This window comes from Prionailurus bengalensis, chromosome E2, assembly GCF_016509475.1.
Source record: "Prionailurus bengalensis isolate Pbe53 chromosome E2, Fcat_Pben_1.1_paternal_pri, whole genome shotgun sequence".
In the NCBI taxonomy this organism is placed as follows: domain Eukaryota; kingdom Metazoa; phylum Chordata; class Mammalia; order Carnivora; family Felidae; genus Prionailurus; species Prionailurus bengalensis.
Window position 1 is genome coordinate 25,167,957 of NC_057352.1, and position 15,848 is coordinate 25,183,804.

Consider the following 15,848-nt stretch of genomic DNA (forward strand, 5'->3'; position numbering starts at 1 on the left):
CATTCATGCCACAGCTTCATCAGAGTCTCAGCTTTGCCTGCAAACAGTCACAGAAACACACAATTGCATGAATTAGGTAATATCTTCAAAGGGCCCATTAACATATAAAGGTTTAGAATCATTAGCTTAGACCATGCCTATGAAGATGAACTAAAGGATTTGAAATCTTCAGCCTTAAAAAAGAAAAACCTGAAAGTAAGAAAATTTTCACTAAGTTAAACTTCCATCTCTGGAATCAAGTGCAACTATGATTCAGCTCTGAATGATAAGGTCACCCAAATGGGTGTGTTGTGGGGTCCAGGAAGGACAGACACCCACACTTTCCCTGAACACATAGATGGGGGATAGGCTCTGTCCCAGGGGGTTAAATCTTATATTTCCATGAAGCCTATAACTATCAGCAAATGTATTTTTATTTAAGCTCCAATCTTATATTGCATGTGTCCCTTTCCCTGGCTCTGAGCTCCTTGAGAGCAAGGCCTATGGTTTTTTCATCTCTATCTCCAGAGCCTTCTTTTAAAAGATGGGCATTCCACCATTTATTTGTGCACCTCGGCCCTCAGCATCCCTGACACACTGCCCTGCACCTGCATCAACATCCCAGATCCCCCACAAGGCTTGCATCTTTGCATCTGCCATGGCATCTTGCAGCCCTGGGCCCTGCACTCAGCAGACCAGTTTATGTGGCTCCATCTGTGTCTGACTCCTTCCTTGCACATGGCTCTGAAACCACCCCAGCCCTTCTTCCCAGCACAGACCTGGGGGAGCTGGGTTGCATATCTTTCCTGATATCCAGGTGCCTTCCATCCTTCTTTGCAGCTGTTTGCTCATTTTTCTGGATGCTTCTACACCTCCCAGGCCAGTCCTGTGATTCAGGTCATGCTCCTCTCACTCTGCCAGTGTGGGCAACAGAACTGCAGTGTTTCATGGCTTTGGGCATTACATCCACAAATGGAGCCATTGTGCATAGCTGTATCCGTGTAAAACAAGAGTTCCCTGCCCACAGGATGTGGGGGCCCTCTCTGTAATTCTCTTTCATCTCCCATTCTTTCAGAAGTTTCATTCTTGCCCATGAGGACTTTCCTCTCATCTGTGGACATTAAAAGCTGGTTAGAAAGTTCTACTCAGTGCTGCCTGCATGTTAATGCTTCTAAATGGTCTCATTCTGATTCCTCTTGTTGTGAAACAAATGCCCGGGTGTCCCCCTTGCCCAAATTAACTATCACAATCTGCCTGGCCATGCCTCAACCTCCCCAGACAAGGCCTGTCCTATACCATAAGTAAAATTTACTGCATTCTTGGCTTTGTCATCTGGACCTTTCCATGTGATAAGAAGCACACAATTCTGAATTGTCTTCAAAATTGCTGTAAAATTGTGAATTATGGCAATTACAGTCAAACTTCAATTATTCAGATGTGCTAGGGGAACAGGACAATTTTGAATGAATGAAGAGACTTTACAAAAAAGTAAGTAATGTATAAGGAGAGTGGTTAGATTTCAGAGTACCCCATTTCTGTCACAGGACACTCAGCCTCACACTGCAGTAGAGAATACAAGTAGCCCACCTTGTAGGAAATCAAGAAACACCCAGCATATCAGCTTTTTCATAGAGCAAGATGAAAACATTCTGCAGGGGGTGGCCCCTGTTTCTACTGTGAGCAAACCCCATAGTTATGCCTATGTGAGCCACTGAATGGAAATCCCATCAGTCAGAGCAGTAATTTTCTGGGAGGCAAATTTAAATGCATGCTATCTTCTTTCTTATGAGATAACCAAACTAAAGGTTAACTTTCACTTACCAAAACCTTGCCACATCTCAGCCAGAGTGTCACACTGTCTCTGCCTGCAACTCACCTTCACTCTAGGCAAGGGTGCTTTTAAAAGCTTCTCCACTTAGAGATCAGAAGTATTAACAAGCTCTGCAAGCCAAAATGAGCCCAAGAAACCACACACTTGCAAATGTCTATTTTCAAAATGTTTACACTAAGGGAAATGTTAAGCCAGGTTCCCTAATTAGAACAAGTATCTGCATTGCGAGTAAGATGGGTTGTGACCACCAAGCAGAGAGGAAACCAAAGGCAAGATGACATGTGACAGGCTCCAGGTGAGCAAAGGGCAAGCCAGCCCACATCTCTTTTAGTTCTTTAGGCATTTAATCAACTGTAAAAGCTGCTGCCTGCTGCCTCTTCTCCCAGTGGTCTCTCTATTATCACTAAAATAATAATGACAAATTGGGAAAGGCACAGAAGACAGGCAAATGTGAAGCCAAGTGTTACAGATAGCAACAGGAGGTGACAGCCAGCAGCCCTCAGGCACCAGGAGGAGCCAGGATGGCACTGAGGGCCTCCTCCCCAGGGAAGCAAAATCAGCTACCTGCATTTGTAGCCTACCAGGAAGTGGGGATGAACCAAGGAGGCTGCAGGATGGTGCCAAAAGAATCCAACCCCAAGCTGAATCAGCCATAAAGGATCAGCCTTGCCTTGTTTCTGGTTGAGAAAGGACAAAGGCAAAGCCCTGCAATTACAGGGAAGGAGTTTTAAGATAGCAGCAGAGGCTTCCCACCTTGGGCTTCACTGGGACAGTTAAGGGAAACTGCCCTCTGCAGTCTGGCTCACCAGGATCATTTTTATTTTATTTTTTTTTAATTTTTTTTCAACGTTTTTTATTCATTTTTGGGACAGAGACAGAGCATGAACGGGGGAGGGGCGGAGAGAGAGGGAGACACAGAATCGGAAACAGGCTCCAGGCTCTGAGCCATCAGCCCAGAGCCCGACGCGGGGCTCGAACTCACGGAGCGCGAGATCATGACCTGGCTGAAGTCGGACGCTTAACCGACTGCGCCACCAGGCGCCCCCAGGATCACTTTTAGATACCACCACTGGACTAAGTATTCAGGCCCCAGCCCTCTGAAGCCATCCACCAGTCCCCTGACTTTGGGGTTGTAGATTCTTTCTAGCACCCAAATTCCAGAATCCTCTTTGTCTCATTAGCTCATAGGTTATCCTGCAGAAAATGATGCCAGAAAAAGACAAGTCCACCAAATGCTGGAACTCCCTGGGGCTCCAGCTTCTTAGGCACTGAATGTTTCATGTTTGCTTTTGTGATTTCATTCATTTCCATTGTTCCTAGAATTCCCCTCCCTGAAACTCTTTACCCAGATCACCAACTCCTGCTCATCCTTCATTTCTTCAGAGACCACCCTGCACACCATCCCTCCTCCCCCATCATGATTAGATGCCATAGTGTGCACTCTGTTTCATCTTCATGACATTTATTCCTTCTATTCTTCAATAAATATTGAGCATTAACTAGTAACAGGTACAGAGGTAGGCACTGGGAATTCAGCCACGATCAAGAAAAAAATAGTCCATGCTATTGGTAGGGGGTATCATTGATATTGCATAACAGATATTTTATTACAATATTTGATATTTACATGCTAGGAAAGAAAAGTACCTTGAGCTATGAGGAAATGGTATGCAAAGAACCTGAGGTGAGGCAATTGGAGTTAAAGCACTACAATTACACAAATGCTTTTTCTCCCCAGCTCCAACCCCTCCTGACAGTACACAGCCAAGGAGTCAGTGCCCTGGAACCTGCAGCTCACACCAGGGTGCAAGGGAAGAGGCAAGGGGGGCCCTGCAGAGGCCATCCTCAGCTAAGGAGGGGAGTCTAAACCTTGGCTTTCTCTGTCCTTCCTCCCCAACCATTCCACAATTCATTTCTCATAATTAATTTGACAAGTGAGAAAACTATTTTCAAAGTAAACAAAATAAATCAAAATGGTGCTAACTTCTCTCAGTAATGTCCTCCATCAATCACAGATGACTCAGGCTTTTTAAACAGAAAGACAGAACGAAAGCTTTAAACTCAACAGCTCTCCCAACTCTGTAATATTAAGGTGTTGGAATTGATTTGTCATTAAAGAGAAAGCTACAAGTACTTTATATGCCTAGAAGGAGGGGGAAAAAATCAATGTTAAACTGCATAATTAGGAGAAGGGTGAGACAGTAGAAGGGGGTAAATTCCTTATTGATTCAGGAAAAACAACAAAAATAAAAAAAGAGTTGAACACTCATTTAATCCCTCCGTGCTGCACAAGGCAAGGTGACAACACAGGAGAGGAATGCAAGCCTGCATGCCAGAAGTGTGAATTCATCAGCCACACACCCCGCCCCACTCCCTCCTCACACCCAAGGGGTGTGGAGGGAGCCTGTCTGCACCTGACTCTCACCAAGTGCAAAGGATGGGCTGGAGCTGCATTGTTTGCTGCAGAACCAAAACTCACCGAGGGGAAGTGGGAAAGGGACGATAGCAAGTTAGGTCCCCCGGGGAACAAAACAGAGCAGCTTGAACCTTCCAAGTCAGGAGTCAGGTGCTTGCCTCCACAGTACCATGAGTAAAGCTTTGCTAAGCAAATTTAAAGTAAATATGGGCTCCCTAGTCTTTCTATAATAATAAAAAAGACAGTAACAGAAGTTGGTAAGGATGTGGAGAAATTGGAACACTCATACATTTCTGCTGGGAATGTAAAATGGTGGAACTGCTTTGGAAAACCATTTGGCAGCTCCTTAGCTCTGAACAGAGATACCAAATGACCCAGTATATGGTATATATCCAAGAGAATTGAAAATAATTGTTTATATAAATTTTTATATAAAAACTTACACATGAACGTTCATAGTAGCATTATTCATAACAGTCAAAAAGTGGAAACAAGTATCCATCAACTGATAAATAAACAAATTAAATGTGGCACTTCCATGCAATGGAATTTTATTCAGCATTAAAAAAAAAACCCCACTGAAGTACCGACACTTGTCACTGTGGTGACCCTTGAAAACATTATCCTCAGCGGAAGAAAGCAGATGCAAAAGACCACATATTGTATGGTTCCATTTATAGGAAAAGTCCAACACAGGCAAATCCAGATTGTAGAAAGTAGATTAGTCATTAGCAGGGCTGGGGAAGGAAGGGTGGAGAGTCACTACCTTTGGGTGGAGAGGGACCAAGGGTGACTACTAAGGAGTACAGTTTTCTTTTGGAGGTAATGAACATCTTGGGATTAAAGCCATGGTACAACTTTAAGAATGTACAACTTTAAGAATATACGAAAACCACTGAGTTGTACACTTTGAAAGAGTGAATTTTATTATATGTGAATTGTATCTCAATAAAAAGAAAGAATATCTGTGATAGGAGTGGTTACCCTATTTGGCAGATGTATTTTCTCATCATCTTAAATATAAATAATGCAGCAAATACAAATAAGAGATCTATTTAATAAAGCAAGTCCAATTTAGCCCAATTTAGCAACACTTTGAGGTGGATAGTTTAAAGTTAACTAAATGGACTTGAAAGTGATAAAGGTGAATTGCTTTTGAAGATTTTCAAGTACCAACCTTTTTTTACATTCTATATGGCTTCTAATCATTGTCCACATTAGGAAGAGTATGGGCTGAACTGTATCTCCCCCAAATTCTTCTGTTGGAGTCCTAATCCCTGTACCTGAGAATGTGACTGCATTTGAAGATAGGGTCTTTAATGAAGAGATAATGAAGGTAAAATAATGTCATATGAGGGGCGCCTGGGTGGCGCAGTCGGTTAAGCGTCCGACTTCAGCTAGGTCACGATCTCGCGGTCCGCAAGTTCGAGCCCCGCGTCGGGCTCTGGGCTGATGGCTCGGAGCCTGGAGCCTGTTTCCGATTCTGTGTCTCCCTCTCTCTCTGCTCCTCCTCCGTTCATGCTCTGTCTCTCTCTGTCCCAAAAATAAATAAACGTTGAAAAAAAAAAAAGTTTAAAAAAAAAATAATAATAATGTCATATGAGAGGGCCCTAATCCAATATGACCAATGTCCTTACAAGAAGAGACTAGGGAACAGACAAGCAGAGAAGACCACATGAAGATACACAGAGAATAAAATCATCTGTAAGTCAAAGAGAGAGAGGCCTCAGAAGAAATCAACCTTGTCAACATTTTGATCTTGGACTTCCAGCCTCCAGAAATGTGAAAAAATAAATATCTGCTGTTTAAGCCACCCATTCTGTGGTACTTTACGGCAGCCATAGTAAGCAAATATAGGAAGTATTAATGTATTAAATTCAGTATCTGACTCCCTTTAAATTATAATTATCATATGCTGAAGCATATAATAGTGAACTAGCAAAGAGTGAACCAACCACTACCAGGGTTTTTAATCCTATTTCCCTAAATCCTTAATGTAACATTGAACTCTACGGAGGCTTTTTTCTCCACAGAGGTAAAACTGAAATTCTTTCTAAAGCAATAGAATATTTTTTTAAAGCAGCTTGCAAATTCCACTGATGCACAGAAGGTAAACATTGGAAGATTACTGCCCAGAATTCTACAAACATGATGTACACAGGCTATTCTGCCTGGCGCCTTTGAGGAAATGAATTTTGTGAAACTTCAGTCATTGGGCTAACTCATGGGAGGATCATTTGCTTCATGACAGATGTTTAAGGCCAAGAGGTACAAAAGCAATAGCCTAATAACAAATCAAACTCAGAATTCTTGTCCCCCATGCAACTCCAGAGAAAAAACTCCTGAGGGTAAGGGCAGTGGGTGAGTAAAGTAATAAACAACTCTATGCTTCTTTTGAAAATCCCACCATTCCCAACACTTAACACAGGACCAGACCAAAAATAAATAAATAAATAAAATCTCAGCACATATTTTCACATTCACTTATTGATGACAAACATCAAAATGGCTGCCATTGTCCAAACCAAGGAATCTGAATATTCTTAAACATATTTACTGGCCACTTATAACAAAGGCATTTAAAATATCTCAATGTTGTTTTTAACCTCTGTCAATCTGATAGGTTGAAAATGTTTAAATGTATGCACCTTGTAGCACTATAATTCACAATAGCCAAAAAAATGTAAACAAACCAAATGACCATCAATGATGAATGGATAAACAAATTGTGATATATACATACAATGGAATATTATTCAGTCATAAAAAGAAGTAAAGTATGATACATGCTACAACTTAGAAGAACCTCAAAAATACTATGCTAAGTGAAAAAAGCCAGACACAAAAATCACATGTTGTGTGATTTATTTATTTAGCAAAATAAATATTTGACAGAATTGGCAAATCCAGAGACAGAAAGTAGATAGGGTAAGGGAGAAACCTGGAGTGACTAATGGGTATTTTTCTTGGGGTAATGAAAATATTTGAAACTAGAGAGAACTGATAGTTGCACAGCATTGTGAATGCACTAAATCTCATTGAACTGTACACTTTAAAATGGTAACTGTATGTTATGTAAACTTCAACTCAAATTAAAAAAAAAAAACTATACCCCAGGTGCCTGGGTGGCTCAGTCGGTTGAACGTCCAACTTCGGCTCAGGTCATGATCTCACGGTTCGGTTCAGGAGTTCAAGCCCCGCATTGGGCTCTGTGCTGACAGCTCAGAGCCTGGACCCTGCCTTGGATGCTGTGTCTCCCTCTCTCTCTGACCTTTCCCTGCTCACACTCTATCTCTGTCTCTCAAAAATAAACATTAAAACAAATCCTTAAAAAAATTATACCCCCACCAGTGCAGGAGGATACCTGCTCCCCCACACCTTCATCAACAACAAGGTATAATCTCCCACAGCCTTTAATTTGGAGCACATAAACAAAACCTTGGAGTTGTACATCCCCTTTGATGCAATTTCTAGTTATTGGAATTTATTCTAAGGCAATGGCTCCCAATTGAAGGCAACTTTTTCTCCCAGGGAACATTTGGCAATGTCTAGAGACATTTTTGATTGTCACAACTGGAGAGCTGCTACTGGCATCTAGTAGAAAGAGACCAGAAATGCTGCTAAACATCCTACCTTGCACAGGACAGCTCCCCTCAAAAGAGTGTCCAGGCCAAAGTGGCAATAGTGTCAGGGTTAAAAACCCTGTTCTAAGAAAATAATCAAACAAGCACACAGTGATACATGGGTACAAGTGTTCACTTTAGCATGTTCACTATTATCTTCATATAATAGTGAAAATGTGTAAATAACTTAAATGTCTAGCAAGAGTAGCTAAATAGGCGCACCTGAGTGGCTCAGTGTGTTAAGTGTATGACTCTTGATTTCAGCTCAGGTCGTGATCTCATGGTTCATGGGATTGAGCCCCACATTGGGCTCTGTGCTGACAGTGCAGAGCCTGCTGAGGATTCTTTCTCTCCCTCTCTCTCTTCCCCTCTCCTGTTCATTTGTGCACACTCATGCTCTCTCTCTCAAAATAAATAAATAAACCTTTATAAATAATAAATAATAAGAATAATTGCTTGGGTGCCTGGATGGCTCAGTCAGTTAAGCCTCAGACTCCTGATTTCTGCTGAGGTCATGATCTCATGGTTCATGGGATTGAGCCCCACATCTGGTTCTGAGCTGACAGCACAAAGCCTGCTTGGGATTTTTTTCTCCCTCTCTCTCTGCCCCTCCCATCCTTGCACACTTTCTCTGTCTCTCTCAAATAAAAAAAATAAACATTTTTTTAAATAAATAAATATAATTGTTGACCAGGCAAAATGACACTACACGTTTGACCACTCATTTCACATGTCAGTTGTGGGCAAAGTTGACTTGCTTTCTGTCTCAGCTGTATTCACAAATCTGTAGCTCCTAGAGCTCCTAGAGTCTGGCACATACCATGTGCTCAGTGAATCTTGGATAGATGAATATATCTATGAACATCCATTAAATTTCAAAATTTCAAGAGGAAGTTTAGTACGATGAAACTACTTCCATTTCTAACAATTTTTTATAATGTTGCTTACAATATAATTTTGAAGACTGCTAACTGGACATGTTAGATGCTTTTACTGAACAGCTTTAGTTGTTCTGAAGGTCTAAATCCACTTAGCTCTTTGACATAAAGGACTTACCCAAATATATCCAAACCTACTTGTGAAATTCAAATGATAATGTTCAAGCACAGCCACAGGTGTTGGTGGGCCACTCCTGACCCAGTTATCGAGAATCTGTCTGCATTCAGGTATAATAAACAACAGACTCTTTGATATCTATTCAGTAATTCTGCAGCGGCTGACATTGGCTAAAGCCCCCACGTGTGTGTCATCAGGGGGAAGAAACAACCCAGTGTGTCAATGATCAAAAGGTTAACGGAAAAAACAATCCACTAGCTTGCTATTTCCAAGCTACTGGAAAGCTACTTCTCTCTTAAAGGGTCTTAATAACAAACATCATTTTCTTTGACTCTCAGATTGGGAACAACAGAAGAGCAAACCCAGGAACAATTTTTCATTTGACACAACAGTTTCTTGTATATTGTTTTAGTTTCTCTATGTCACTTCTGTTCTCCATGACTCCTGCTTTGGAGCAGTTAAACAAGGAATGTCTACCAGAGTGCAGTCCTGACTAGCCATACATAACATCGGCCTGGCAGGACTCAGATGAGAGGAAGACTGTGAAGGGCAGAGGCTCCTCTCCCACCTGGCTGCCTCACCCATCTCAGAAACACTGTGGGTGGGAGATCCCGTGCCAGACAGAGGGACCTGCAGCCTCTCAGCTCCGGGCATGCCAGACTTGGGGTCCCAGGGCCAGGTCTTCTAGGTTTTTACAAAAAAAAAAAAAAAAAATGGAAATTCTGATTTTTATGTAAACTCCCATTCTTTTTTTCTTAGTTGCTAATTCGATTTTTTAAACACTGTGTAGGCAAAAAACAAACAAAAAAAAACATCTGTAGGCCAACCAGTTTTCAGTCTCAGCGTTTTACCTTAAGTTTGATGTTGACTTCAGATCTTTCTACTCCTAACAAGTCACCTGAATAAATTGCTATCCTAGGACCTTTTGGGCTTGAATTCGTTTTCATTTTTATCTCCTGAGTTTCTTAACACACTCCAGGGCAGGAAGTGGGGCAGGGATTTCTTAAGACCAAGTCATCGTCTTCTCTGGATCACTTCTGGTTTTGAAAGTCACATTAATTACACTCCCGAAAACAATTTTCCCCTCTAGTCAACTGGATAATAGAATTCCAGGCCCTATTCCTAGAAGAGGTGTTTAAGAAACCATTAGTAGATTATCATGATGTGGATTCCCTTACCTCACATTACCCCAGATTCCAACAAAGATGGGGCAGCCAGTGTAGATCTAAAACAGCTTGGCAGAGCAGGAAATAAATGACTTCTCCTCTGAGCTTGGCACAGAGGAATGATGTGTTGGTCTAATAGCCACTGCAGATGCTGGATATTGCCCAAACTGTTGTCCCTCCCCAAATGCCTGAGGCCCCTGCTGTCCCTTGAATTCCTCCCCACCCCAAAGTTTCCTATATCAAGCACATGGAGAATGCTTCAGACTCCCTCTCCATTCAGGAGAGGCTTCCAGGGCACTAACAAAATGAACCTCCCTTTAAGCTGGAGGAATTTGATATGATCATTATACACGGTACACAGGAGCCAGTTCCATTCCCTGGAACAAGGTGGAATAAAGACCCATGACATCTGTCTTAAGCCATTTCTACTTTCTAACTTGAAGCATCCAACAATGAAGCAGAATGCTTTACAAGTGGTGAGCTCCTCATCACCAAAGTTATTCAAACATTAACTGCGCAGAAGTCTTTTTGACAGCACAACCAAGTGAGAGGCTGGACCTATGGCCACTTAACCATTACTTTCAACAACAAAGCCTTACACTGGTACCATGTTTGTTGGAAATAAGTCTGTGTGCACATACCATCTTTCTTTTAATCCTTACAAAAATTCTGAGAAGTTTTATAGCCTTTTTTACAGAGGAGTCTTTGAGCCTCCTACCATGTATCTTTCCAGGAGATTCCTTTATGTTCATTGCCTAAGGCAAAGCTGTCTGAAAGGACAGAAATAGAGTCATCCTGGAGACCCAGGAGCAGAAACCTGGATTCAGCATGACCTTTGGAATGAGCAAAATCCCATTTTCATTCTTCAGTCATCCTGCTCAAGAACCAAATTCTTGGGAGTTTGACTGAGTATCTGTAGCAATTCACAGATATATCTCTGGGAAGACCCTCCCAAGATCACAGGAAAGGAGCCAATGATATCCTGATTTTACAGAGGAAGATTAAGTGGTTGGGCCCACAACTTGGCAAGACCAGGAATAACATGGTCCCCAAGCTGTCCTAACTCAGAAAAGGAGAATTGCTACCTTCCTGGCCTGGACCCTCAGGACAGTCCCACAGGCTCATGTAGAGCTAAACCTCCACAGTGGAAGTACTATGACTTCTTTCTGCATAAAACAGGATGAGCCTTTATACACAGTAAAACACTTATTATTTTGCATCTTCCTTTTACCTTGTTGCAATTTCATTTTTTGTTTCCAGTGTCAATCTAGGACCACTTTTGGTCATACAAGTCAGACACTTTAATTTATGCCCACCATCCACAATTTCATCCAAAGTAACAAATTAACAACCTTGAAATGATTTGAAATGTAACTATAGCTTTATGTTTAAAATAATAATAATAATAATAATGATGTTAGAACATGGAAAAATATATATATCCAAGTTGTGTGTGATAGCCTGAGCTTACATCACTGGTCCACGTCTGGGCCAGGAGAGAACAAGAAACCAGCAATGACCATCCCCAAAACTGCATCCAAGGAGAGAAGGAGCAACAGTTTGTCTTAGCAAAATCAGATGTTTCTCCAGTGACCTTAACCATCCATCCACAGATAGCCACACTGATTCTGGGGGAGGATATTTCATGGGAATACATGTATGACTCCTCATTTAAGAAAGCATATTATGATATGGAACCCAGACTGTGTTCCCTTCCCACCTTCTTCTCAAATCCCCACCTGCAGTAGGGAGATCAGATGCAGAGCAGACACTTAGAGATGAGTTTGGGGTCATACTCAAAGTTCAGTGCAATGTTCAAGTAACTCATTAGTGATTGCCAAGTGAACAAGGAAACAACAAACCTTGAACTCAAAAATCCTCTTTGAGAATTTGAAAATATGTCCCTTGAAAATGAGAGATTTCAAAAAGTCTTCAGAGTTGGGAACCCTGCTGACACACCCGCCCAGCACAGCTGTGGCCCAGGGTAATAAGGGGTGATCATCACCTAAGATCTAGGCTGCTTAATGGGGCTTGAGAGAGTGGCTTCCCAGTCAACAAGAGTGGGAGGCTTAATGAGTTAATGTTTTCAGAAGCTTTCCTGGTGCTCTAATGGGAGCAGCTTCACCACCTCCAAACAGCCTTTTATCTCCCAAAATAGTCTCTCTCTTCCTACCCCCTCCATCAGCTGGTCCTTCCAACCTCACCAAGACCACTGCCTCCAAGAGAAGAGGACTGGAGGCAGCGAGCTCACAGAACATGATGTATGAGCCTCCCAAGATCTCTGATCTTTTCTTCTTTTGCCTAATGCACCTTGGCTAATTTTGCCAAAAAGAATCATCAGTGGCACATGTGGCCCTGCTCTGATGCTGTGCCATCTGAGGAGGCAGAGAAACCCTTCTGCTGGAAAATGAATGCAAATAAATTCTAATCATCAGGAAGAGCTCAATTAGAGCCAAGTTCAGCACACTTCAGAGGTGTTGCTATTTTCTCCCTGGCTAACCCCACACAGCCTTTTCAAAGGGGTCTCTGACCTTGGGAGAAGCTTGGCAACAAGAGCTCCTCCAGGCAACTTTGTAACCAGACGGGCAAACTTCCACCCATCTTTGATGTCTCCTACAAGCCAGAAAAGGGGAAAGGCTCCCTGCTACTAAAGATGTTTGAGTTTAGAACCACATTTCTTCTCTTACATGCCCACAGCAACTCCATCGGGGCTAGGGAAGAACAGGGCTTGGTGAAGATGTGAGCATGGCACTGGTCTGAGGGGACCTGGGACCTAACAGCCCAGGAACATGTGACCACCTACAGAATGTCAGCTGCTCTGCCAAGCTGGTAGGAACTGATTCCTGTTTAAGTGACCCCAAGTAATGAGGGGTTGGAGCCTGGCAACTGGGGAAGTGAGGCAGGACAGGAAAACAGCTCAAATGCCAGGCAACATTTTGGGGGTTCAGATATGGACACCGACTACTCATCAACTGTGTGATCTTGGGGAAATTTAACAATCCTGCAGGTAGCTGCTATTGCTATCTCCAGTTTGTAAAGGAAACAATCCTCACATTATCTCAAAGCATTAGCAAGAAAAGAGAGGAAAGGGCTTAGCACAGTACCAGGTACAAAGTGCAGAGTAAATATTGACTAGCAATACCATGGTTTCTACTACTCTCAGTGACAGATATGCTAGAAAATGTGTGTAAAAGAGCTAGTGACCAGAAATTTTAGGAAAAACTGCATACATCTTCCTCTGGGAGTCTGACAAGGGACTTTTTCTGTAGGACTTCTCAGAGTTTTTACATGTTAAAGGCCTGACTTTGAGAAACACTGAGTTAAATAAATTAACTTACATATTTGTTGCTACAAAGAATGCCTGTAAACATCAAGATACGGAAATATTATGAAGATCAAATTGAGAAATGCTGAACTTGCACATCTCAGCTCATTGTCCTCTCCCTTCAGTAAATCCTACCATACATACTTCCCCAGGCACATGGAGACCTCACATAGCAAGCAGTGTACAGGAAGTGGGCAGACAGTGGGCAGAAGGGTCTGTCCAGTTCACTGTTCAGGTATTGGCTTCCTGTGTAGTTCATTTCCCTTCTTCTAGATGAAATCATTCTAGGCTGGAGGCCATTATTCATTTATCTTGCATTTTGCTTTTAGACTTAATAAGTTTTTAGTTTTGTTTTTAAATATTTAACCACATCTCCTCTTTTTTAATAAAAAAACAAAAACTTGGAAATTGGACTGAGATGATTGGGTGGTTCATTCCGTGAATCCGTCTCTATAAACTTAAAAAAAATATATATTAGGTCAGTCAGTTCACTCTCCCAATATCTGCAGCTTCAGTGGAGAGCCTGCCTTTTTATTACAAAATCTAAATTAGGAAGTGCTTCTTTCCAGGAAGGAATTTTTCAAGATATGGGAGCAGGGCAGAGTCACCCCAGTGCAAGGAAAGCCCTAACTAGCAAAGTGAGCTACAGGCCCCCCTAGAATGTCACTTGCACTGTTTCTTGTGCAAGAAGAGGCCTTTGAAAAAAAAAAAAAAAAGAAGAGGCCTTTGAGCTTGCCAGCTGGACTCAATCCTTCTAATTCATCATTCCAGTCCTGTCTTTCTAAACTTCCATGCTGGCCCAAAGTCCTGCTCCACCTCACTCACCAAGGATTTGGGGGTTTTCCAGTGGTTTCAAAAAAGACCCTTGAAACTTGGGACCATACCCTAAAGATGAAAAGTGGCAAAGCAGCATTTCCAGCCCCCAATCCCTTGGCCTTTTAAACTGTCGCCCCTAGCAGAAAATCAGATTTATGCCCACATATGACTTTCCTGAGGATAATCCAGTGACAGTGGTATGGTAAAGGAGTACCCGGGCACTTGGGTGGCTCAGTCAGTTAAGTGCCCAGAGTCTTGATCTCAGCTCAGGTAAAGATCACACAGTTGTGAAATTCAGTCCCACATTCTGGCTCCACACTGAGCATAGAGCCTGCTTAAGATTCTTCCTCCCCCTCCCTCTCTCCCTCTGCCCCTCCCTTGCTCTCTCTCTCTCAAATAAATTAACATTAAAAAAAAAAGGAGGAGGAGGAGCCAGTGACAGTGGTGTGGTAAAGAAGGAGTCTCTGGGCACCTGGGTGGCTCAGTTGGTTAAGTGTCCAACTTTGGCTCAGGTCATGATCTCATAGTCCATGAGTTTGAGCCTCACATCAAGCTCTGTGCTGACAGCTCAGAGCCTGGAGCCTGCTTCAGATTCTGTCTGTCTCTCTCTCTCTCTCTCAAAAATAAATAAAACATTTAAAAAATTAAAAAAAAAAAGTCCCAATTGGCTTGTCCACTTTGTCCCAAGGTGGATAATATAGGGTCATTGTTTTATTTCCCTTATAGACCCCAGGTTGCCTTCTTATAATCAGGTCTGACCTAAGTGCAAGCCAATAAAGGGGTTAATAGTTCAGGCTTGAGAGTCTGTTTGAGAGTCTGGGCTTAACTTCCAGTTGTGTGACCCAAGGCAGGTGGCCTAACCTCACTGAGGCTCACTGGCCCAGGTTCTCAGACAAAGAAGCTAACAACTGCCTCACAAGCCAACATGACAATTCTTAGCTCAGTTCCTGAAACATAATTATTTAGCCAACATTCATTGAGGACTGAGTATCATCATCATTAGTAACTAAGGGGCATTTAACTGCCCAAAAGAAGATGAGGAGAAATAAAAGGTTTAGAATCAATCAAGAGAGAAACTAACATAAAAAGCATGTTGCTTTCAGGCTGGAGAGCTCCCTCAGAGACGTTGCCTCCCTCTATTCCGGCAAATGTGTGAAAAGAGGCAGGACAGGCAGGATTATTCCCATATTCCCCCACCACAGGCAGGAAAAACTACTAGGGAAATGTGAAAGGATTTGCCCAAGCCACATGGTCAGACAGCAGAAAATCCAGGACGGGGGGTCCAGATCTTCCACCCAAATAGACTAAGTTATTTCCCACTAAAAACACTCAGCTCCATTCTTCAGAACCTTCTGAGAGGGCCAACTTTGTGACCAAGCAGCTCTGAAGGCAAGTTGACTAATGAAGAAAGACGTTGGGAAAGGCCAAAGGAATCTTGCACAAGTGGCCTTCAACCTAGCCTCATGTCCTGGACCCCAAAACTCTGCTGCTCATCAGTGTTAGAAGATTGGGGTGCCTGGGTGGCTTGGTCAGTTAAGCGTCCAACTTCAGCTCAGGTCATGATCTCACGGTCCGTGAGTTTGAGCCCTGCATCGGGCTCTGTGCTGACAGCTCAGAGCCTGGAGCCTGTTTCAGA